The sequence below is a fragment of the Mustelus asterias genome, chromosome 21 (assembly GCF_964213995.1).
Source record: "Mustelus asterias chromosome 21, sMusAst1.hap1.1, whole genome shotgun sequence".
NCBI classification, from domain to species: domain Eukaryota; kingdom Metazoa; phylum Chordata; class Chondrichthyes; order Carcharhiniformes; family Triakidae; genus Mustelus; species Mustelus asterias.
The window spans coordinates 55,489,757-55,512,921 of record NC_135821.1 but is presented as its reverse complement, the minus strand read 5'-3'; the positions used below and the strand labels follow the sequence as shown (position 1 = coordinate 55,512,921).

The 23,165-nt window shown below is 48.0% G+C and overlaps 1 protein-coding gene across 2 annotated transcripts in view; it reads right to left on the bottom strand.

Annotated features, from left to right (window-relative positions):
* The window catches only part of ncmap (non-compact myelin associated protein), an 86,644-nt gene that overhangs the window by 30,553 nt on the left and 32,926 nt on the right, over positions 1 to 23,165 (bottom strand). The window lies entirely within an intron of this gene.

Genomic DNA, 23,165 nt, shown 5'->3' with positions numbered 1-23,165 from the left:
TTTTGATTTGATAAAAGTGCTGATCCTTAGGCAGGAGTTTCAGTTTATTTATTAGTGTCACAAGTAGGCTTACATTAACACTGCAATGAAGTTACTGTGAAAATCCCCTCGTCACCACATTCCGGCGCCTGTTCGGGTACACTGAGGGAGAATTTAGCATGGCCAATGCACCTAACCAGCACCTGTTTCAGACTATGGGAGGAAACCAGAGCACTCGGAGGAAACCCATGCAGGCACAGGGAGAACGTGCAGACTCCAGACAGACAGTGACCCCAAGCTGGGAATCGAACCCGGGTCCCTGGTGCTGTGAGGCAGTAGTGCTAACCACTGTGCTGCCATGTCGCAGGAGGGCTTGATCCTAAGGGTATGTCGAGGGACAATCCACAGAGGCTGCAAGAGCTGAACAATTAGGCTGCAGGGTTTACCCTAAGTATATTGGGACATTTTTACTCCCCTAAAGATGCTATGTAAATACAAGTTGTTGTAGTTATTAAATTGTAATTTCATTTCAGTTGAATAATCTCCCTTATCAGGAGCTCAGACCGCTGATTCAGCTACATACATGGAACAAATGCTTGAACTCTTGGACTCATTCCACAGTAAATCACAACACAGCAGCAGAAATTACAAACTGGAACACCTCCAAATACATGGCTCTACAAACACAGCTGAGAGTCTGCAGAGAGATTCGCAAAGTTCGTTCAGGCATTGTAACAAGAGATTTCACTCTCTAGTTCATGGTTATTTGACATTCCAACAACTCATGAAATAATGTCTTTGCAATATACCCAGCGTTGGTATCCATGGCGCCTGGTCTGAACTGCAAGGATGTGGAGATGCTGGCGTTGGACTGGGGTAAACACAGTAAGAAGTCTCACAATACCAGGTTAAAGTCCAACAGGTTTATTTGGTAGCAAAAGCTTTTGGAGCGCTCACTGCTCCTTCGTCAAGTGAGTGGGATTTCAGTTCACAAACAGGGCATATAAAGACACAAACTCAATTTCCAAAATAATGATTGGAATGAGAGTCTTTACAGGTAATCAAGTCTTAAAGGTACAGACAATGTGAGTGGAGAGAGGGTTAAGCACAGGTTAAAGAGATGTGTATTGTCTCCAGCCGGGACAGTAAGTGAGATTTTGCAGGCCCAGGCAAGTCGTGGGGGTTGCAGATAGTGTGACATGAACCCAAGATCCTGGTTGAGGCCGTCCTCATGTGTGCGCAACTTAGCTATCAGTCTCTGCTCAGCGACTCTGCGCTGTCGTGTGTCGTGAAGGCTGCCTTGGAGAACACTTACCCGAAGATCAGAGGCCGAATGCCCGTGACCGCTGAAGTGTTCCCAACAGGAAGACAACACTCTTGCCTGGTGATTGTCGAGCGGTGTTCATTCATCCATTGTCGAAGCGTCTGTATGGTCTCCCCAATGTACCATGCCTCGGGACATCCTTTCCTGCAGCGTATCAGGTAGACAAAGTTGGCCGAATTGCAAGTGTATGTACCCAGTGGATGGTGTTCTCACGTGAGATGATGGCATCCATGTCGATGATCCGGCACGTCTTGCAGAGGTTGCTGTGGCAGGGTTGTGTGGTGTCGTGGTCACTGTTCACCTGAAGGCTGGATAGTTTGCTGCGGACAATGGTCTGTTTGAGGTTGTGCGGTTGTTTGAAAGCAAGAAGTGGGGGTGTGGGGATAGCCTTGGCGAGATGTTCGTCTTCATCAATGACATTTTGAAGGCTCCGTAGAAGATGACGTAGCTTCTCCGCTCCGGGGAAGTACTGGACAACAAAGGGTACTCTGTCCGCCGTGTCCTGTGTTTGTCTTCTGAGGAGGTCGGTGTGATTTTTCGCTGTGGCGCGTTGGAACTGTCGATTGATGAGTCGAGCGCCATATCCTGTTCTTATGAGGGCATCTTTCAGCATCTGGAGGTGTCTGTTGCGATCCTCCTCATCTGAGCAGGTCCTGTGTGTACGGAGGGCTTGTCCGTAGGGGATGGCTTCTTTAACGTGAATAGGGTGGAAGCTGGAGAATACACATCTCTTTAGCCTGTGCTTAACCCTCTCTCCACTCACATTGTCTGTACCTTTAAGACTTGATTACCTATAAAGACTCGCATTCCAACCATTATTTTGTAAATTGAGTTTGTGTCTTTATATGCCCTGTTTGTGAACTGAAATCCCACTCACCTGACGAAGGAGCAGTGAGCGCTCCGAAAGCTAGTGGCTTTTGCTACCAAATAAACCTGTTGGACTTTAACCTGGTGTTGTGAGACTTCTTACTGAACTGCAAGGCCAGCAAAGTGTCTACTGATTCCATTCAACCTCATAAAATATTGCAGGTAAGGTCCAGTCTTTGGAAATGCCACTGATTGGGACCCCCACCATTGGGACGTGGGAAGCAGGACACTGCTGCAGAATTAAAAGGTTCAGCAATGGCACAACAAGCCAGCTATTGGCATTCTTGTCACACCCAAACAAATTGTCTGCGAAGCCAGATGTTGAAGTTGCTGGCACAGGAAATTGGGTAAAAGATGAAGCTCCCCACCATCCCCTTTGTCCCACCTCCCCGTCCTGCCACTGCCCACTCCCCCCCCCCCCCCCCCCATCAGCCCCCGTGACCTTGACATTCTTGTTGGATGTCGAAGGATAACATTAGGCGCAATCTATGATTGAATGGAACTTTGTGATGCCATTTGGAAATGTAAGAAGTCTCACAACACCAGGTTAAAGTCCAATAGGTTTATTTGGAATCACAAGATTTCAGAGCTCTGCTCCTTCATCAGCACTCCACTCACCTGATGAAGGAGCAGCGCTCCGAAAGCTCGTAGTTCCAAATAAACCTGTTGGACTTTAACCTGATGTTGTGAGACTTGTTACCGTGCCCACCCCAGTCCAACACCGGCATCTCCACATCATTTTGTAATGTAACTGTTTCCTTTCCCGATTTCACCAATTGTCCGTGGAGAAGAAGCTGAAGTGACTTACTTTAGTAGATTGACTCCTTAAGTGATGAATCTGATGGCTTAATTTTAGTGATATTTCATTACACAGGCCACACTGGAAAAGTCAGCATTTATTTCCTATTCACAGGTAATGGTCATAATAGGTATTACAGGGCAGTGGGCAGTTAAGAATCAATTTTGTGAATATGAGGCAAGAGTCAGGTTGCCTAGTTTCCTATCCGGGGTCTGCCATGAGTGAGCTAATGCGTTTTGTCTTACATCATCAGCTTTACCTTTGACAATACCCAGTGTTTTATTTCAGATTTTCTAAGCTAAGTCCAAATTGTCATGCTGCAATTTGAATTCATATTCTCCAAAATATTGGTCCAGACTTCTGAATTACGAGTCCACTATGTTACCATTCACCTCCCTATGTAAAGATTTCAGGGGCTGGATCTAATCTCTCCCATCATAAGGACGATGCAAGCATGGTTAAGGCACTGGTGTGTATCAGAGCGTGCTTTCACAATGTGAGGAGCCATATCTAAATAATTCCTTTTGTGTCTCACACAGACCCCAGCTCTGCTCCCTCACCACCTTAGGAAGACCATAAGAAACTACAAAGGGTCGCGAATGAAGCCCAGTCTATCACTCAAACCGGCCTCCCATCCATTGACTCTGTCTACACTTCCTGCTGCCTTGGCAAAGCAGCCAGCATAATTAAGGACCCCACGCACCCCGGACATTCTCTCTTCCACTTTCTTCCGTTGGGTAAAAGATACAAAAGTCTGAGGTCACATACCAACCGACTCAAGAACAGCTTCTTCCCTGCTGCCATCAGACTTTTGGATGGACCTATCTCACATTAAGTTAATCTTTCACTACACCCTAGCTATGACTGTAACACTACAATCTGCACTCTCTTCTTTCCTTCCCTATGTACGGTATGCTTTGTCTGCATAGAGCACAAGAAACAATACTTTTTACTGTATACTAATACATGTGACAATAATAAATCAAATCAAATCAAATTAGGCCAGGTTATCCCTTGGGCATCAAGAGGAGGGAGAGATGTCCGAAGAGGCAGCATCACACCAGACGAGCCCATGCTCCATCACTTCAGGTACAAGCACTTCAGAGGGAGGCAGCACATGTGTGGAGTGGGTAGCACAGAATGAAAATCACTGCACTAGAATGCTGAAAGAGCACCAGGGTCAGAGACGTTTGTGTACCGTTTCCCATGAGGGAGGAAGGAAAGTCACAATGATGTTCCAGCGGGCAGCAATATGGAACCTCAGGAGTCACCTTTTGGGGACAGTATTTAGACAATCAGCAGCAGATGTGTGAACATCTGGCAGAGTTCCCCGAGGACATGGGAGCTCTAGGACTGGGAATGGAGGGGTCCATCACCATCATGAACTCTCCATGACTCTGAGGGCTAAACAACATGAGCTGTGACCATGAGAGATTGGCCAATCTCATGGAGAGATTCATGCAGCAACACTCGGAGTGGATATAAGAGCAGATTCTCAGCTGGATAAAGGTGCAAGCCTCCCTCAGTGACCTGGATCAGTCTGCTCAGAGTATGAGCGCTGACATCCATGGAATCCATGAGGAACTGTGTACCCTTAACAAGGCATTCACAATGTAAGCCCAGTGGTTGCTGGAATGGACGACTGCTGTGCACTAGTAGCCAGCCCCATCAAACCCCTCTTGAAGATCATCCCAGGGCTGTGGAGGTCACTGAGGAGGGTGAAGTTACCAAGAGTTCCTCAGCATCTTCATCTTCTTCTGTCGCCCCAGTTCCTCTGCCGGAGCCCATGTCTGCTGCGCAAGTGCCAGTGACCACGGCTGCCCATGCAGAGATGCAGCGACCATGATATGAAGGAGGTCCCCAATGGCTGCCTACATGTCAAGGCCGGCCACCACACTCCTCATTGCTGTTTAGACAGAGAAATAAGCAGCCTGCCTTCACCTGCTTTAGGGGACTCTGTAATACCATGCGAGAGCAAAAGATGCCATCTCACCTAGATTCAACAAGGTTACATTGTACAGAATACACTTGAGCACTTCTTTGTGCGTTGGAGATATACGGAAGCCCGGAATGTTGCAAGTAGCACCCACCCAATGGAACCATTGGCTAGAATGGATGATGTACATGTTCTTTCAAAGAGCTGTTGTTGCACAGTTATGGGCTCCTCACGTGCAAGATGCCTTATCTGCATGTATGCTACAATATACAATCCAATTAGCGTGTGTAGTGCTTGAATTCTGACATTCTATCATTCCCACCATTGTGGGTATGGTTTGATTACATCATGGAATCCTCATTTACAGTCATTGGTGTTCAAGTGAGGGGATTGGGTTGTGAATGACTTATTGCCATGTTTCTTTGCAATGTGTTGAGGCCTGGTCATGATGGCGAATGTCTCAGCCACATGAACATGACTGAGTCAAACTCATTGACATTTATTCCCCTCGTTGTGGGGACAGGCAGTCCCCTGAGTAATTGTGGAGTCAATGTACGAGGTTCTTTAGATTGATACGTCACCAGGGACTGGCTGATAGTAGTTGTGGGGGGTGATTCTCCCATCCCACCGCACTAATATTTTAGCGCAGCGGGCCGGGAGATTCCCTCATCGGCTGATTCGCGGGATTCGCGTGAGCGTTCCCGCCCCGATAGCATCTCTCAATCCAAGATTTTTGGTGACGATGGAACTATGCAGAAAATCAACGTAACGGACATTGGCATATATTTACATACCTGACCATCTGGTTAGCGGGTCCGTGACAACATTCTTCGCCCTCGTTAGCGTCTCTCACCTCTATGGCGTGATGTCAGTCTGCCGCGCTTTACAACTGCTATATAAAGGTTGGGGGTTGGTGTGGCAGCGTTGAACAGGAGCAAGGAGGTAATTTTAATGGAGCTGCAGCCCCAGAGTGCTGGGGAGGTTGGAGGAGGGCCTGGAGATTTGCTGTTTGCTGTGGGGAGCTTCCTGGAGGTCTTCAGGTGCTGTGCCCTGGTCCTGTGGGATGCAGGATATCTATGGGAGTGGTGTGAGTTAAGAGGCCAGCGATGTCCGTGGTGGGGGGCAGGGTGAGAGGCCAGTGATATCAGTGAGGGGATGAGGGGGAGTGAGAGGCCAGTGATATCTGTGGTGGGGGAGGTGGGGTGAAAGGTCAGCGATGTCCGTGGTGGGGAGGGTAGGCGGGGGGGGGTGCTGGTGAGGTGAGAGGCCAGCGATGTCTGTGAGGGGATGAGGGGGAGTGAGAGGCCAGTGATATCTGTGGTGGGGGAGGGGGGATGAAAGGTCAGCGATGTCCGTGGTGGGGGGGGTGAGGTGAGAGGCCAGCGATGTCTGTTTTTTGGGGGAGGAGTGGAGTGAGGTGACGGGCCACCGATGAGGCTAGCAATGTCTGTGAGGGATTGAGGTCAGCAATCTCAATGCTGGGAGATCTTTATAGCGATCTCCCAGAGATATGTACATGTGCAGGGTCCCGATCATCGTGCTGATTTCAGCCTCTTCAGCGTGAATCGGCCCTGCCTCCTGGTTTTTAATGATTGCACAGAGTGTGGAAGTTCATTGTGAGAAACACCCTGAAAATAACAGCGTGATTTATTCCAGTTTTCAAGTGAATTTGACACTTAGAATTTTTTTGGGAGAATCCCGGCCATGATATTGTAGGGCTTGAGAAAAACTACTTACACAAGGCCCCATTTAGCCTCCTGTACAGAGTCAGCCCTGGCTACATGGCCATACCTCCCAGGTACACTGCCACTGGTGGCCTCCTCGTCCTCCTCCCCCACACTTTCCTCCTTGTTAGAGGTTGAAGTTCTATCCATGGTGTCCTCATCACCAACTTGTATACCTCTGCACTGTGTAACATTGTGCAGCACAGCACAAACATTCTTGATACACTTTCTGGGGCATATTGCGGAGCTCCACCTGAGCGACTGACACCTGAAGCGATACAGATGCAACGTGTCATAGGGACAGCGAGGGAGGATTTTCCACACATTTAATTCGGCACATATTCCCGCACATTCGGCGTGAAAGCCTTGCACGCTATCTTCCTGGTTTGCTGGGCCAATTGACCGACGCAGCAGGCCAGAAAGATCGCGCCCAAATCTTGAGTAAAAGCGAGGCAATCTACATGAATTAAAGATTGTTCTGTGATTGTGAATGAAATCTGTCTGTTTGCTTACTCTTCATTCCACAGAAGCAAATAAAACCATTGTCTCACACTGGACTCCAAGCACAAAGCCGTCACCCAAGGTTTGTCTCATTAACAAAAGCAAAACCTACATTTTTCCATTTACCTCAATTTACTGGTTAGTTTAGCAAATAAAGGTCGGCAACAATCTTACTGACTAATCTCGAAAAATATTCTGACAAAACATTATCACTTTCTGAAAATTCAGAGGTATTCTTCCAGTAATAATCTGCACGAAATTATTAAAAAAATCAGAGATTGCCTGGTTTTACCACTAAACAGACGCACTGTTTGCTTAAGTCTGATTGTTCAGCAAACCTCCCGCGTAAAGTTTAATTGCAAGATCTGATCACTTAGACGGCTCTGAAGTTAGAATTCAGCGATGCCAGAAATCACAAGGAGCATGGTCACCGGTGTCAGAATTCTGGTCGTTACTTCAAGGACAGCAGCTCAAGTCCAAATAAATTTCAAAATTGAAGCTATCAAGAACCAGTTCTCTAAATAGCAAGATAAAATCAGTATTTTGGTTCTTATTTAACTCTCATTGCTTAAACCTTTCAAATTGTGACTGATTTTCCAACGCAGTGGAATGCGACTCTTTTCCATTTGTGTAATTTATTTGGTAGCTTATTTGTTGATAATGGGAGTGATCAGATATGAGATTGTCCTTCCAACCACATGATATACAGGGCACTATGATATGTTGCTTTGTTTCAGCTTGCTCATTGCCCTGCAGTACAGGTGTCAAATCTCTACCTTGGTTAATCTTTCCACACAGCTTTTGGAACAGCTTCGCAGTATTTTTTCAATAAGAAGCAATGTGGGCCGGCTCTTGCTGGAAAAGTAATCGTGTTTGCGATGCATGCCGGCATTAATATGCAAATCAGCCTGTCATTTCAGGGGATTGAGAGATGCACCATCAATCGCAAATAGTGTCACAGAGGTCTACAGCACAGAAAAAGGCCCTTTGGTCCATTGCATCTGCTTTAATCCCATTTTCCAGCACTTGGTCCGTGGTGTTGTATGCCTTGGCATCACAAGTGCACATCTAAATACGTCCTAAATGCTATGAAGGTCTCTGCCTCCACCCCCTTCAGGCAGCGAGTTCCAGACTCCCACCATCTTTTGGGTGAAAAAGTTTTGCCTCACATCCCCTCACCTTAAATCTATGCCCCCTGGTCATTGATCCATCCACCAAGGGGACAAGTTTCTTCCTGTCTACTCTATCTATGCTCCTCATAATTGTATGCATCTTAATTATGTCCCCCCTCAGTCTCCTCTGTTCCAAGGAAAATAACCCCAATCTATCCAATCGCTCTTCATAACTAAACTCTCCAGCCCAGACAACATCCCTGTAAATCTCCTCTGCACTTTTCCAGTGCTATCACACCCCTCCTGTAATGTAGATTCCAGAACTACACATAATACTCTAGTGAGGCCTGACCAATGTTTTACATAGCCCCAACATAACTTCCCTGCTCTTAAACTTTATGCCTCGGCTAATAGGCATTTCAAATGTCTCTCCAGAACTTGATGGTCGATTTACTCGGCTCCAATGTTTGCTCTGCAAAAGTGTCATTTCACCCTTAGCCTCCCTGTCATTTTTAAGTTCATTGTGCTTTTACAGAATCTAGCCCTTTGGCTAGATTCAACCTATGGTTCTCATTTGCTTTATGCCAGAGCTGTTGCATTTCCTTCAGTAATTTAAAAATTCAAGAGATGACACTTCCAGTAACTATGACAACATAACAGAGGGTTTATTGCAATCAACTTCATTCACAGCCATGCTCCATCGTCAGCCCCATGTTTAATTTCCTGTTTGCCAGTAAAAAGTTAAGGTACACAACATGCTGATTGCATCAATGGTACCTGCCGCCACTCAGTCTACCTCACTAAGATATTGCACTCAAAATGGCCATCAAATGATAGGTTATCATTTTGCAGTTGCTTCCTTTGTCTCTGAATGCAAGCGCCAAAGGTGCTGATAGCATCATACTTTTACTATTAAGTAGAATATTTCAGGCAAGGCAGATCTAATGACAGTATCCACTATAGACATCATTTACATACAATGCGATGAAGGCGTTTTGAGGCAGAATATTGTAAAGAGTGTCACTTTAGCATTTAGTCATTTAGTACCAGCCTGGTGTAATCAATGCAATGTTTTCAACCTTAACTCCCTTGATGGAACAAGAGTTCATTAAGCTATATCATTAAGATGCAGCAAAAAGAGCCTTGACTATTGGGCGGCACGGTGGCACAGTGATTAGCACTGCTGCCTCACAGTGCTGGGGACCCGGGTTCAATTCCAATCTCAGGTGACTGTCTATGTGAAGTTTGCACATTCTCCATGTTTTTGCATGGGTTTCCTCCGGGTGCTCCGGTTTCCTCCCACAGTCCAAAGATGTGCGGGTTAGGTTGATTGGCCATACTACATTGCTACTTAGTGTCAGGGCACTAGCAAGGGTAAATGCATGGGGCTACGGGGATAGGGCCTGGGTAGGATTGTGTTTGGTGCAGACTCAATGGGCCAAATGGCCTCCTTTTCCACTGGAGGGAACTATGATTCTATTGGAACAGGTGGAGAAACTGCACAGTTCGAATTATAAAACTGACAATTGAAGGGGTAGTGTTAATCCGGCTGAATGAGGTGGAAGTCCATACTGTTTGTTCAGCAAACACAGGCCCTAGTTACCTAAACTTGTCATCCTAACACATGTACAGTTATTTGATATCTAGTGTCGTATCTCGTGAATGATCCTGTTTGCACACATTGCTTTTTCTCCAAGCAGCTCCATGATTGTCAAAATAAATCAAGTTAATGGGAAACGCCAGATGATTCTGAGGAAAGACGATCAAAGCTATTTCTATTTGGATTTTCTATCTAAAAACGTTAATAATAAAACATAGCGGTTAACTGAACACAAATGATTACGCCATTACTACATTGAACCTTTTGCTTATTTCCAAATGTAGCATCCTTTGCACCTTTACTTACAGGATTTGGAGTTACATACGAACATATGAATTAGGCGTCGGAGTCGACCACTCAGCCCCATGAGTCTGCTCGATAAGATTCAATAAGATCATAGCTGATCTGATTGTACCTTCAAACCCAATATCCTTCCCATCCCCAATCATCTTTCATCCCCTTGTTAATCAAGAATTTATCTCGTTCAGCCTTAAAAATATTCAGAGACTCTGCTTCCACTGCCTTTTGAGGAAGAGAGTCCCAGAGACTCACGGCCCTCAGAGAGAAATAATGGCCGGAATGTTCTGGCCATTCACGATTTTCTCATCCCGCTGCAGTGAACAGAGATTTAGCTGAGCACCAAATTCTCCAACCTCACTGCAGCGGGAGCGTGGCGTGAATGGACTGTAAGATTACGCCCAATTTCTCCTTATCTCTATCTTAAATAACAGTGACCCCTAGTTCTGGGTTCTCCGACTTGAGGAAACATCCTGTTAGTACCCCTCAGTTCATCTCAATAATTTGTGTATCACCCAGTTATTGAAATTGACTTAGTACAAATGTACCAATTTAAGTACACTTGCACAGTCAGATGTCAGGTACGAAGCAGCTTCACATTGCATTGGTGTGGTTGTTATAGTATGAATATAGCCAAATCAGGGACAATACTGAAGTGAAATAACATTCCCTTGAAGACACAGTGTCCCCATTTCAGATTGGGTCTGAACACTGGACTAACATCGTACAGTTTCAGTACCATGCGAAACATGATAATTAATGCAAGGCAAATCACCCAAAGACTCATCTTTTTCTCCATGGGAAAGTTGATGGGAACAGTTTTTGCTGTAGGCCTATTAAAATGTGGTCAGAAGTACTGCTACTCTTAAATGGTGTTCTCATCTTTAAATAAATTAGCAAGAGGAAAAAAAGACTTCTTATTAGTGCATTAATAGATAATTGATAGCAACAATAGCAACTAACCAGCAACAAATTCACGCAGAAACATACCGTGGAATATGAAATAAAATGTGCCCTGACCCGATTTTATTTAAGTTAAAATGGAAAGAATTATAAGTATCATCACATTACTTGGAAAATAATGTCATAATGGTGCACAATGGTTAACACTGCTGCCTCACAGCGCCAGGGACCCGCGTCCGATTCCTGGCTTGAAATCATAGAAACCCTACAGTGCAGAAGGAGGCCATTCGGCCCATCGAGTCTGCACCGACCACAATCCCACCCAGGCCCTACCCCCACATATTTTACCCGCTAATCCCTCTAACCTACGCATCTCAGGGGCAATTTTAACCTGGCCAATCAACCTAACCCGCACATCTTTGGACTGTGGGAGGAAACCGGAGCACCCGGAGGAAACCCACGCAAACACGAGGAGAATGTGCAAACTCCACACAGACAGTGACCCGAGCCGGGAATCGAACCCGGGACCCTGGAGCTGTGAAGCAGCAGTGCTAACCACTGTGCTACCGTGCCGCCCTGGTTCACTGTCTGTGCAGAGTCTGCACATTCTCCCCATGTCTGTGTGGGTTTCCTCCCACAGTCCAAAAGACATGCTGGAGAGATGCACTGGCCGTGCTAAATTCTCCCTCAGTGTACCCAAGCAGACACCAGAGTGTGGCGGCTAGGGGATTTTCACAGTAACTTCATTGCAGTGTTAATGTAAGCCTGCTTGTGACACTAATAAAAAGTTAAAAGTTGCACAACATGACAATGTTATAAAAGTGAATGCTTCAACCATTGTTGCCTTTTCATGATGATCAGTTTGAAATAAGATTAAGGAAGACAGTGCAACTTCCAAGCCTTTCAAAAGCTTGTGTCAATGTTGACATTTCAAAAGGAGCTTCATATTCGCTTTTTACACATTTTCCAATCCTGTCCACCCATATGTTTAACCACCAAGTTCAAACTTGGGATTAACGTTAGTCACTTTCGCGGCACGGTGGAACAGTGGTTAGCACTGCTGCCTCACAATGCCAGTGACCTGAGTTCGATTCCTGGCTTGGGTCACTGTCTGTGTGGAGTTTGCACATTCTCCCAGTGTCTGCATGGGTTTCCTCTGGGTGCTCCGGTTTCCTCCCACCGTCCAAAACACATGCTGGTTAGGTGCATTGGCCATGCTAAATTCTCCCTCAGTGTACCCAAACAGGCGCCGGAGTGTGGCGACTAGGGGATTTTCACAGTAACTTCATTGCAGTGTTAATGTAAGCCTATTTGCGACACTAATAAATAAAAACTAAAAAAACTTGGTTTGGGCCTGACAAATATAGGTGGACTAGGTGATTGACTAGAATGGAACAGAGTAGCAAGTGTTGTGTAATGAATTGAATTTATTTTTCAAATGAGATCAAGTCTTGGATGGGACTTGAATCCAGAACCTTGTGGTACAGGGGCCAGAGGGAAAAAGTGTTACTGACTGAGTCACAGCTGACACTCTTGAGGCTTGCCAATATTGATTGTAGATCATTATCACCAGTGGCAGAGTGGTTAGCACTGCTGCCTCACAGCGCCAGGGACCCGGGTTCAGGCCTTGGGTGACTGTCTGTATGGAGTTTGCAGGTGATTGGTTTGTTATTGCCAGTTGTGCATCACCTCCTGAGATTAATTTCTGCCCCTCTATCCTGGTGGGACACGTGACTTGGAGCACCGTGGGTCACAGGTAAAGAATTACAGTGCAAAGCTGCAAATTCAAGGAATGCACTTAGCATCAATGCTGGCGTAGGACTCGACCTTTGCAGCCTCAAAAAAATCTCTCCAAAAAGAGGGGTTATGCGCCAAGTATAAAAATGAACCGCTGGCAAGGGTTTGGTGGTCGCCATCTTTGTTGTTTGCCACGCGGGGCCTGCTCTATGTGGCCTTGTCTTAAATTTCTCGCCACCTTGGTAACACAGCCTGTGTGACCTTGTGCCCAGCTATGAGATACAGGTAAGCAAAACGTGCATCTGTGGGGTGAAAAAATGGAGGCTGACGGTGAATGTGAGTTAACACATCATGGCTGAAAAGAGGGGTCAGCTTACACGCTGAGGATATGCAAAAACAAGGTTTTTGGGGCAGAAAATTGTGATCGACTTCCAAGCTATGATCTATGGTTGAGCGCTCCTCCCATCCTAAAATCTAAATTACAGATTTAAAACCCAAATAAATTTGTGCAAATAAAAATACAAGGAAGTGCTTCCCTTTGACCTGTGTGGAGTAAGTTACAAGCTAACTATTGGAACTTGTTGTTCTATTCAGGGATTGTCTACAGGAGATGAGTCACCTGATAAGGTGCCCACAGGGTAATTGTTTCGAAATTTCTGATGGAAGACATTCTTATCGATGACTCAGACATTAAATAGTAAGTAGCCCACTGTGAAGCACAGCAACAAAACAAAAATAAATCATGTCCCACTGAAGATCCAATTGGCCTCCCCCACCATTTTGTTCAGAGACTAAGACCTGTATTCCATCAACCTTTACAAATGTGATTAACACCAGAAAATCTGTTTGTGATCTTGACTGAGGGACTGGAATTGGCAGGACGCCAGGAATAACTCCTCCTAGCCTTCTTTGAATAGTACCATGGGATCCTGTACACCCACCTGAACAAGCAGCTGGGATGAAAGACAGCACATTTGACAGTGCTGCGCCTCCTCCACACTGCTTTCGCCTTGAATTTATTTTTCAAATGAGCTCAAGCCTTGGAGTGGGACGTGAATCCAGAACCTTGTCGTACAGAGGCCAGAGGGCAAGAGTGTTACCAACTGAGCCACAGCTGACACTGTTGAGGCTTTCCAATATTCAATGTTGATCATTATCACCAGTGGCACAGTGGTTAGCACTGCTGCCTCACAGCACCAGGGACCCGGGTTCAATTCCCGGCTTGGATCACTGTCTGTGTGGAGTCTGCAGGTTCTCCCCGTGTGTTTCCTCTGGGTGCTCTGGTTTCCTCCCACACTCCAAAGATGTGAAGGTTGGGCGGACTGGCCATGGTAAATTGACCCTTAGTGTCAGAGGATTAGCAGGGTAAATACATGGGGTTATGGGGATAGGGTGTGAGTGGCATAGTTGTCAGTGCAGGCTCGATGTGCCGAATGGCCTCCTTCTGCACTGTAGGGATGCTATGATAATGCACCCAACACCCTCAGGAAAAATGCAACATCCAGATCTGAAATTTAAAGAAATCAGACAATCAATGTGTTCTGAACACAACTTGGCTGTTTCATTATAACTAATTGTTTGTGTAAAGGGTGGCACAGCACTACATTGAGAGACTGAAGCTACAAAGTCCCAAAGGTTTCCTTTCATATTCAGCGCATTCCAGCAACAGAGGCATTTGTGTTTAGATACCAACATGAATCCTGAGCAAATATTTTCCGTCACAAAACGTCTGTTGTTCTCAGTTGTTTTTTTGCATTCCTCTGCTCAGCCACAGGGCAGTTTGTGATACAAACACAGCAGCAAAACTGAAGGCATAATTGCTGACATTCCAATGGATATTGGAAGAAGAATGCAGTCAAATGAGGCACATGTTTTTACAGCCTGTGGTGAACCATCGTTGGTTCCCACTGGATAGTACTGAGCCAGGGTCTGGCCAGTACTACAAGGATGTACATATGTTACTGTTGGGTTGTGCTACTTGTTGCTGTTGGGGTTAGGGTGGGGTTGTTACACCTATGTATTGTAGTGTTGTGGTACATCCCAGTCGGGTTCCGCCTCCTGGGAGAGGTATAAAAGTCCCTGCTCTGGCTGGGACCCCTCAGTCTGGGATCGTGTATATAATTATTGGCTGCTTCATTACAGTAAATAAAAGCCTTTATTTCCTGAGCATCTAGCCTCGTGTTTGATAACGCGCATCAATTTTATTTACTGTTGTTAAACTCTCGTCGAAGAAAAAACAAGAGAGTATGGAGCAGATCCTGAAGCCGGAACGCCTTACACTAGATCCACGTGCGGTGGGCGCCTCTAACACCTTCGACCACTGGCTGAAGTGTTTCAAAGACTACCTGGCAGCCTCCGCAGCGGTCACCACAGATGATGACAGACTCCGGGTCCTCCATGCGAGGGTAAGCGACACTGTCTACCTCGCAATCCGTGCGGCCACCGATTATACAAAGGCCCTCGAGCTTCTGAAGAAGCGTTATATCAAACCACCCAATGAAATACACGCTCGTTACCTCTTAGCCACTCGACGACGGCAGTCTGGCGAAACGATGGAGGAATATGCGAACGAGCTCCTACAGCTAGCCAGGGGCTGTAACTGCAAAGCTGTGTCGGCTGAGCAGAGCATGAACGACCTCGCCCGAGATGCGTTTGTGGCGGGAGTCGGATCGTCGTACATTCGACTTAAACTATTGGAGAAAGGTAACCTTGACCGTACCCAGGCAATCGAGCTAGCAGAGATGCTGGAGACGGCCTCCAAAAGCTTAGTATTGTATCCGGAGGACCACGTGGAGACAACGTGGCAGGAGCAGTCGCCAATCCCTCCTCGTCCCTCGGGTTCGAAATGCTGCGTAATGCCGTGCTCACACTCGGGCCAGACGACGGCAGCAGCTCCGGGTGGCCCGCGGTGTTACTTCTGTGGGGGAGCGAAGCATACTCGGCAATGGTGTCCCGCTAAGGCTGTGTTGTGCTCCGCCTGCGGTAAGAAAGGGCACTATTCGAAAGTGTGCCGATCTAAATCTAGGAACGGCAGTGCGGCCTGCAATTCTTCAGAGCTCGGCTCTTCGTCGTCGAAATCATCGAGAGGTTCGTCCACGTGCGAGGCCAGGACGACGCCATTACGGTCGACGGAGTCGGAGGTGTGTGACCACCAGGGGTCGCTGCGTTTGGCGCCATCACCCACGTGCGACTTATGGGAGCGGCCATGTTGGTCGGCACCGACCGCGAACGACCAGCAGGGGTCATCCTCGTCGATTTCAGCTGCCTGCAGTGGCGCTCATGAACCAACGGTGGCGTCGATCATCCTGGACCAGGCCAAGCCTCATAGACTTGACAAATCTATGATGAACATCCAGGTAAATGACCACGTGATTTATTGTCTGTTTGACAGCGGGAGCACTGAGAGCTTTATCCACCCAGACACTGTGAAGCGGTGTGGACTCCGGATTCAACCCGCCAAACAGACAATCTCTATGGCATCGAGGTCCCGGTCTGTCACCGTGCTAGGGAGTTGCGTGGTAACTTTGACGGTGCAAGGCACAGTTTACGAGCGTTTCAAGCTCCTAGTGTTGCCGTACCTTTGCGCGCCAATACTTCTCGGACTAAACTTCATGGTCCACTTGAGGAGTGTAACCCTACAGTACGGTGGGCCACTCCCTTCACTGGCAGTGGGAAAACAGCAGCAGCCTCCAAATTGCCCAACGCCTGTAGCCTCTCGACGCTGAAGATCACCACACCCTCCCTGTTCCAGAATCTTGTGCCAGGCTGCAAGCCCATCGCAACTAAAAGTAGGCGTTACAGCACTGAGGATCGGATCTTCATTAGATCTGAGGTTCAGCGGCTCCTCAAAGAAAGGATCGTACAACCCAGCGCTAGTCCGTGGAGGGCGCAGGTCGTGGTGGTCAAGAGCGGGAACAAACCCCGGATGGTCATTGACTATAGTCAGACCATTAATCGATATACGCAGCTGGATGCGTATCCTCTCCCGCGCATATCTGATATGGTCAATCAGATTGCGCAGTACCGGGTGTTCTCCACCATAGACCTCAAGTCTGCCTACCACCAACTCCCCATTCGCCCAGAGGACCGACAATACACGGCTTTCGAGGCGGATGGTCGCTTGTATCACTTTCTCAGGGTTCCCTTTGGTGTCACCAATGGGGTCTCGGTCTTCCAGCGTGCTATGGACCGAATGGTGGACCAGAACAGGCTGCGCGCTACCTTCCCGTACCTGGATAATGTCACCATCTGCGGCCATGACCAGCAGGACCACGACACGAATCTCCTGAATTTCCTACGCACTGCATCTCGCCTGAACTTGACCTACAACAGGGAGAAGTGTGTGTTTCGTACGCGCCGTTTAGCCATCCTTGGATACGTGGTGGAAAACGGGGTCATTGGCCCTGATCCAGACCGTATGCGCCCCCTTTCTGAACTTCCCTTGCCTGCTAGTGCAAAAGCACTGAGAAGATGCTTAGGTTTCTTCTCTTATTATGCGCAGTGGGTTCCCAATTACGCGGACAAAGCCAGTCCGCTCATCAAGTCCACGACTTTTCCCCTAACGCCAGAGGCCCGGTTGGCCTTCGATAAATTAAAAGCCGACATCGCGAAAGCCACGATGCACGCTGTTGATGAGTCCATCCCCTTTCAGGTGGAGAGCGATGCATCTGATTTCGCCCTGGCCGCCACACTTAACCAGGCGGGCAGGCCCGTCGCCTTTTTTTCCCGCACCCTCCAAGGCCCCGAAATCCGGCATTCAGCGGTGGAAAAGGAGGCCCAGGCCATTGTGGAGGCCGTCAGGCACTGGCGCCATTACTTGGCGGGAAAACGGATCACCCTGATCACGGACCAGCGGTCCGTGGCGTTCATGTTTAATAACACGCAGAGGGGCAAGATCAAGAATGACAAGATCTTGCGGTGGAGAATTGAACTCTCCACCTATAACTACGATATCATGTACCGTCCAGGGAAACTCAATGAGCCCTCGGATGCCCTCTCGCGTGGAACATGCGCCAGTATACAGGAGGACCATTTGCAGGCTCTCCATAATGACCTATGCCATCCTGGGGTCACTCGGCTCTACCACTTTATAAAAGCCCGCAACCTGCCCTACTCAGTGGAGGACGTCAGGTCCGTAACAAGAAGCTGTCGGGTTTGCGCGGAATGCAAACCGCACTTTTACCGACCTGACCGGGCACATTTAGTCAAGGCCACTCGTCCCTTCGAGAGACTGAGTGTCGATTTTAAGGGCCCCCTTCCCTCAACAGATCGGAATGTGTACTTCCTCAATATCATTGACGAGTACTCTAGGTTCCCTTTTGTTGTTCCCTGCTCTGATACATCCGCTGCCACGGTTATCAAGGCATTCCGTGATCTCTTTACCCTGTTCGGGTACCCCGGCTACATCCATAGCGACAGGGGCTCGTCGTTCATGAGCGATGACTTGAGGCAATTCCTGCTCTCATACGGGATTGCCTCTAGTAGGACCACGAGCTACAACCCTAGGGGTAACGGACAGGTGGAACGTGAGAATGCTACAGTCTGGAAGGCTGTCTTACTGGCGTTGAAGTCAAAAAGTCTTCCAGTCTCCCGTTGGCAAGAGGTGCTCCCTGATGCGCTCCATTCTATTCGCTCCCTCCTGTGTACGGCAACCAATGCTACTCCCCATGAGAGGATGTTTTCATTCCCTCGGAAGTCTTCCTCGGGGACCTCATTACCGTCTTGGTTGACGTACTCAGGACCCGTCCTCCTGCGGCGACATGTAAGGGCCCGCAAGTCCGACCTGTTGGTCGAACAGGTCCATCTCCTCCACGCCAACCCTCAGTATGCCTATGTGGCATACCCTGACGGGCGAGAGGACACGGTCTCGATCCGAGACCTGGCACCAGCAGGGGACGTAGCAACCCCTGTCACTCCCATACCCCCTGTTACAAACCCCTTAACTCTTGTTTCTCCCCCGGACACGGCGCGGGCAGCATCGGGACCATTGCTTAACCCTTTTACTCCCGTGTACAGCTTGCCTGAGTCCAGAGGATGGTCGCCACTGCAGGGCGTGTCAGGACCCCATGGACTACCGTCACCTCAGGGTCAACCGGCCTGTGAGTCCATGGAAGAACAGCTGGACGCCGCCTTGGGGAGAACGCCACCGCAAGTGCCTACTCCGGTGTCACCGCCGGTATTGAGGAGGTCACAACGACGGTGCGGTCCCCCTGACCGTCTGAACTTATCGACTGATGACACTTTATTCTGTTTTTTTGTACCCCGCCGGCCTTTGTTCTCAAAGGAGGGGTGAATGTGGTGAACCATCGTTGGTTCCCACTGGATGGTACTGAGCCAGGGTCTGGCCAGTACTCCAAGGATGTACATATGTTACTGTTGGGTTGTGCTACTTGTTGCTGTTGGGGTTAGGGTGGGGTTGTTACACCTATGTACTGTAGTGTTGTGGTACATCCCAGTCGGGCTCCGCCTCCTGGGAGAGGTATAAAAGTCCCTGCTCTGGCTGGGACCCCTCAGTCTGGGATCGTGTATATAATTATTGGCTGCTTCATTACAGTAAATAAAAGCCTTTATTTCCCGAGCATCTAGCCTCGTGTTTGATAACGCGCATCACAGCCACAGTGCCAACATTTGTTGAAGCCTTTGTACCTGTCAGGGATGTTTTCCCCTTTCAGTGCAATGACAGACTGGCTGTCTCTTGCGTTCGCTGCATAATGTTCTTCACTCTGAAAACTCGCCCCAACCTTTCTACCTGAATCATTTGTGTTCCTTGGTTAGATAATGAACAATTTGCTGGGATTGTTTTGTTCATTCCTGCCATGATGCTACCAACTTCATTTTGGTGGTGGCACCATGGTATTTTCACGAGACTAATAGTCCAGAAACCTGGGGCAATACTCTGGAGACCAGGGTTCAAATCTCGCCATGGCAGATGGTGAAATTTGAATTCAATATAAATCAGGAATTAAAAGTCTAACAAAGACTGTGAAATCATTGTCAAAAGTTGTTCACTATCATCCTTCAGGGAAGGTAATTTGCCATCCTTATTTTCAGCCTGACCTTGGGCTGGCCTACTTGCAACTCCAGATCCGCACTCATGTGGTGGAATCTTAAATGCCCTCTGAAGTGCCAAGCAAGCCAACGAGTTCAAAGGCAATCACAGATGGGCAATAAATACTGGCCCAGCCAGCGACACCCAGATCCCATGAATGAATTTTTAAAAAGTCTCGTCCAAAAAAAAATCACTGTTTCATTGACAACTCAGAGATTATTAAAGGATTGACTATTTTCGATTCATGAATACAGGTCTATTTTGATAAGGGACTTCAAGGCATTTAAATATTTTGAATGGGATTTCATGAATGTCACTGTTTTTTACAGAATAAACTCAGTAATAAATACTTAGAACTTAATTTTATTTCCTAAAGTCTGCCTATATTTGATATTGGGTGAGTTGGCATGAAGGTGTGAGGTCAAATGGGGTGATGAGTTCACATGAGTTAGTACTAAGTTGGAGTGGGGCTGCAAAGGACCATAGAAGTGAATGGGAAGTCATGTGTTGACATCAGGTTGGCATAGAGCTATAAGGGCCATGGGGTTGAGCTTGGGAGTCACAGATTGCCCTATGGGGCCATTGAAGGTGGGTGGGTGGCATGAGTTGGCATGTGTAGGCATGAGGAGTGGGTGGAATGTGAAGAGATTTAGAGGCGAGTGTTAGAGCACCTAATGTTTAAGAAAACAACTGGGACCAAGTCCCAGAAAACATTTAAACAGCCTGCCTCAGCACTCAGAGGTCCCTTTGGGCCCATATTATCTGTGTCCGGGGGCAGAGGACCCAACTCCATCCAGTACCTAACCACCGCTCCCCACTCAAAATGAAGATCCCACCATCATTTGGGGCACTTTGTCATCGCCCCTCCCCCCCCCCCCCCCACCCCAAATCCCATTCCCCGCCCAAGGTGGGTGCAGTAAGCCGGGAAATTCCCTGACTCCTGTTACTCAACTTGGGCATGAAAATCCAGTTCAGAGGTTTACAAGATTATGAGTGGCATGGACAGAGTGGATAGTCAGATGCTCTTTCCTAGGGTAGAAAAGACAAGTACTAGGGGACATAGGTTTAAGGTGCGTGGGGAAAAGTTGAGAGGAGGTGTTTGATGCAAGTTTTTTTACACAGAGGGTGGTGAATGTCTGGAATGCACTGCCCAGGGAGTTGGTGGGAGCAGGTACAATAGCGGCATTTAAGGGGCAACTAGACGAATACATGAATAGGATGGGAATGGAAGGATACGGGCTCCGTAAGTGCAGACGGTTTTAGTTTAGGCAGGTATCATGATTGGGGCAGGCTTGGAGGGCAGAAAGGCTTGTTCCAGTGCTGCACTGTTCTTTGTTCTTTGACATTGGGCCTGATTTTACCATTTTGAGTCTGAGTGCCGAATCTGGGTGTCAAATAGATCTGAGCCTGGAATCCTCTTTCCAGCGGGCCCATACGCTTTTTGCCACCTCCGGTCCGATTCACGCTGTGGGCGGGGCTTAGCGCTGCCAGAACGATCGGAGCTCTGAACTGCGCGTGCGCAGTTCGAAAAAAAATCCGAAGCAGTGCGCCCGGGCGGGGAGAAAAAAGCAGAGAGAGCGGCTCTCTGACCCAGATCTGGGGGGCGGGGGAGGGGGGGGGGGGGGGGGGGGGGGAGGCGGGGTTGTGTGTGACGGGTCCATCTGGCTCACCAAGTCAGTTACAATACTGCGTTCAGCATCTACTGAACCATCTTGGATACAAAGGATAATGGCATTAGGGTTCTGCATGTAAGCCTTGCTTATGCTAAAAATTATATCCTTGGTGTCGGCAGCCATTCCTGATGTTACAGTACTGATGACACCAGGAAGATCGACCAGTACCACTCATTATCCTTTGTATCCAAGATGGTTCAGTAGATACTGAACGCAGTATTGTAACTGACTTGGTGAGCCAGATGGACCCACAAGGCAGAAGGACCATCTTTGTGTTGACCAAAGTGGATCTAGCTGAGGAACATACAGCTTATCTTGCTAACGGAAGGATGGTGGAGGGAGATCAGCGATCGAGGTAGGTTGGGGATGTGCTCTGCCGAGGAGGGCCTGCCTCCCAGGGGGGTCCAATCCTGGCCAGGGGGGGTGGGGGGTGTCTGTCGGGGGGGGGGCCTGCCTCCCAGGGGGGTCTGATCCGGGAGGGGGGTCTGCCAGGGTGGTTAGCGGGGGGTCCGCGAAGGATGGTCGAGGAGGATGGTGACTTCACAAGGGCAGAGAGGGCTTCGGAGGTTCCCCTGCAGAATAGAAATCCGCTTCGGACTTTTATTCTGCAGGTCGCTAAAAGCGCGGTTTCGGAACGGACCAGAAGACGGTAAAGTGGGATTTGGTGGTAGAGTTGGGCGTGCGGTTCATTCAGTCGACTTAAATGCATGCTAATGCATTAAAATCGTCGGGCCGCCCGATTCGGGCGCGGGCTGGACCGCCCGAATCGGGTGTCAGTAAAGCCGCAATCTGCTCGGAATCGGGTGCAGATTGCGGTATAGGCCCGCCACCCAACTTTACCGCGCTTTCGCGCCTGTAAGTTTTGGTAAAATCGGGCCCTTTGTGTGAAAGCAATCCCACACCAGTTTTGCCTTTATCGCACTTAGAAGCCAGCACCATGTATTGGTTTTCCATGAAGTGATGCATAGGACAATATATTCACCAGCACATAATGGGAGACGCATAAACAGTAAAACAAGTCCCTAAATCTGTTGAGTCATTACAAACTGTTTGATGTGAGTCGATAGCTTATGAGCAATTTCGACTCAAAAGGGCCATTGAAAAAAAGTACAAACAAAAATGAGGTCGCTGAGCCAACGTGCCTTGGGAACATACAAAAAAACAGATCAAATGAATCTGGTTGATACAAAATGTATATCAACAGGATAAAGATATCAATATTTCAGGCCGAACTTGATGAGGTTTTGAATCACTGAAACATGGCATGAATGTGCTTCTGAGAATCTTAGTCCAGAAATCAGCGCTTGTTTTAAAAAGTGATGCGTGACGCATATCGGGTTCATGGTTCATGTCAATTCATGTCAATGTTCATGTCAATATCATGTCAATATTGGCACAGTGGCACAGTGGTTAGCACTGCTGCCTCACAGCGCCAGGGTTCGATTCCTAGCTTGGGTCACTGTCTATGCGGAGTTTGCACGTTCTCCCTGTGTCTGCGTGGGTTTCCTCTGGGTGCTCTGGTTTCCTTCCACAGTCCGAAAGACATGCTGGTTAGGTGGATTTGCCATGCTAAATTTTCCCACAGTGTACCTGGACAGGCGCCAGAGTGTGGTGACTTGGGGATTTTCACAGTAATTTCATTGCAGGGTTAATGTAAGCCGACTT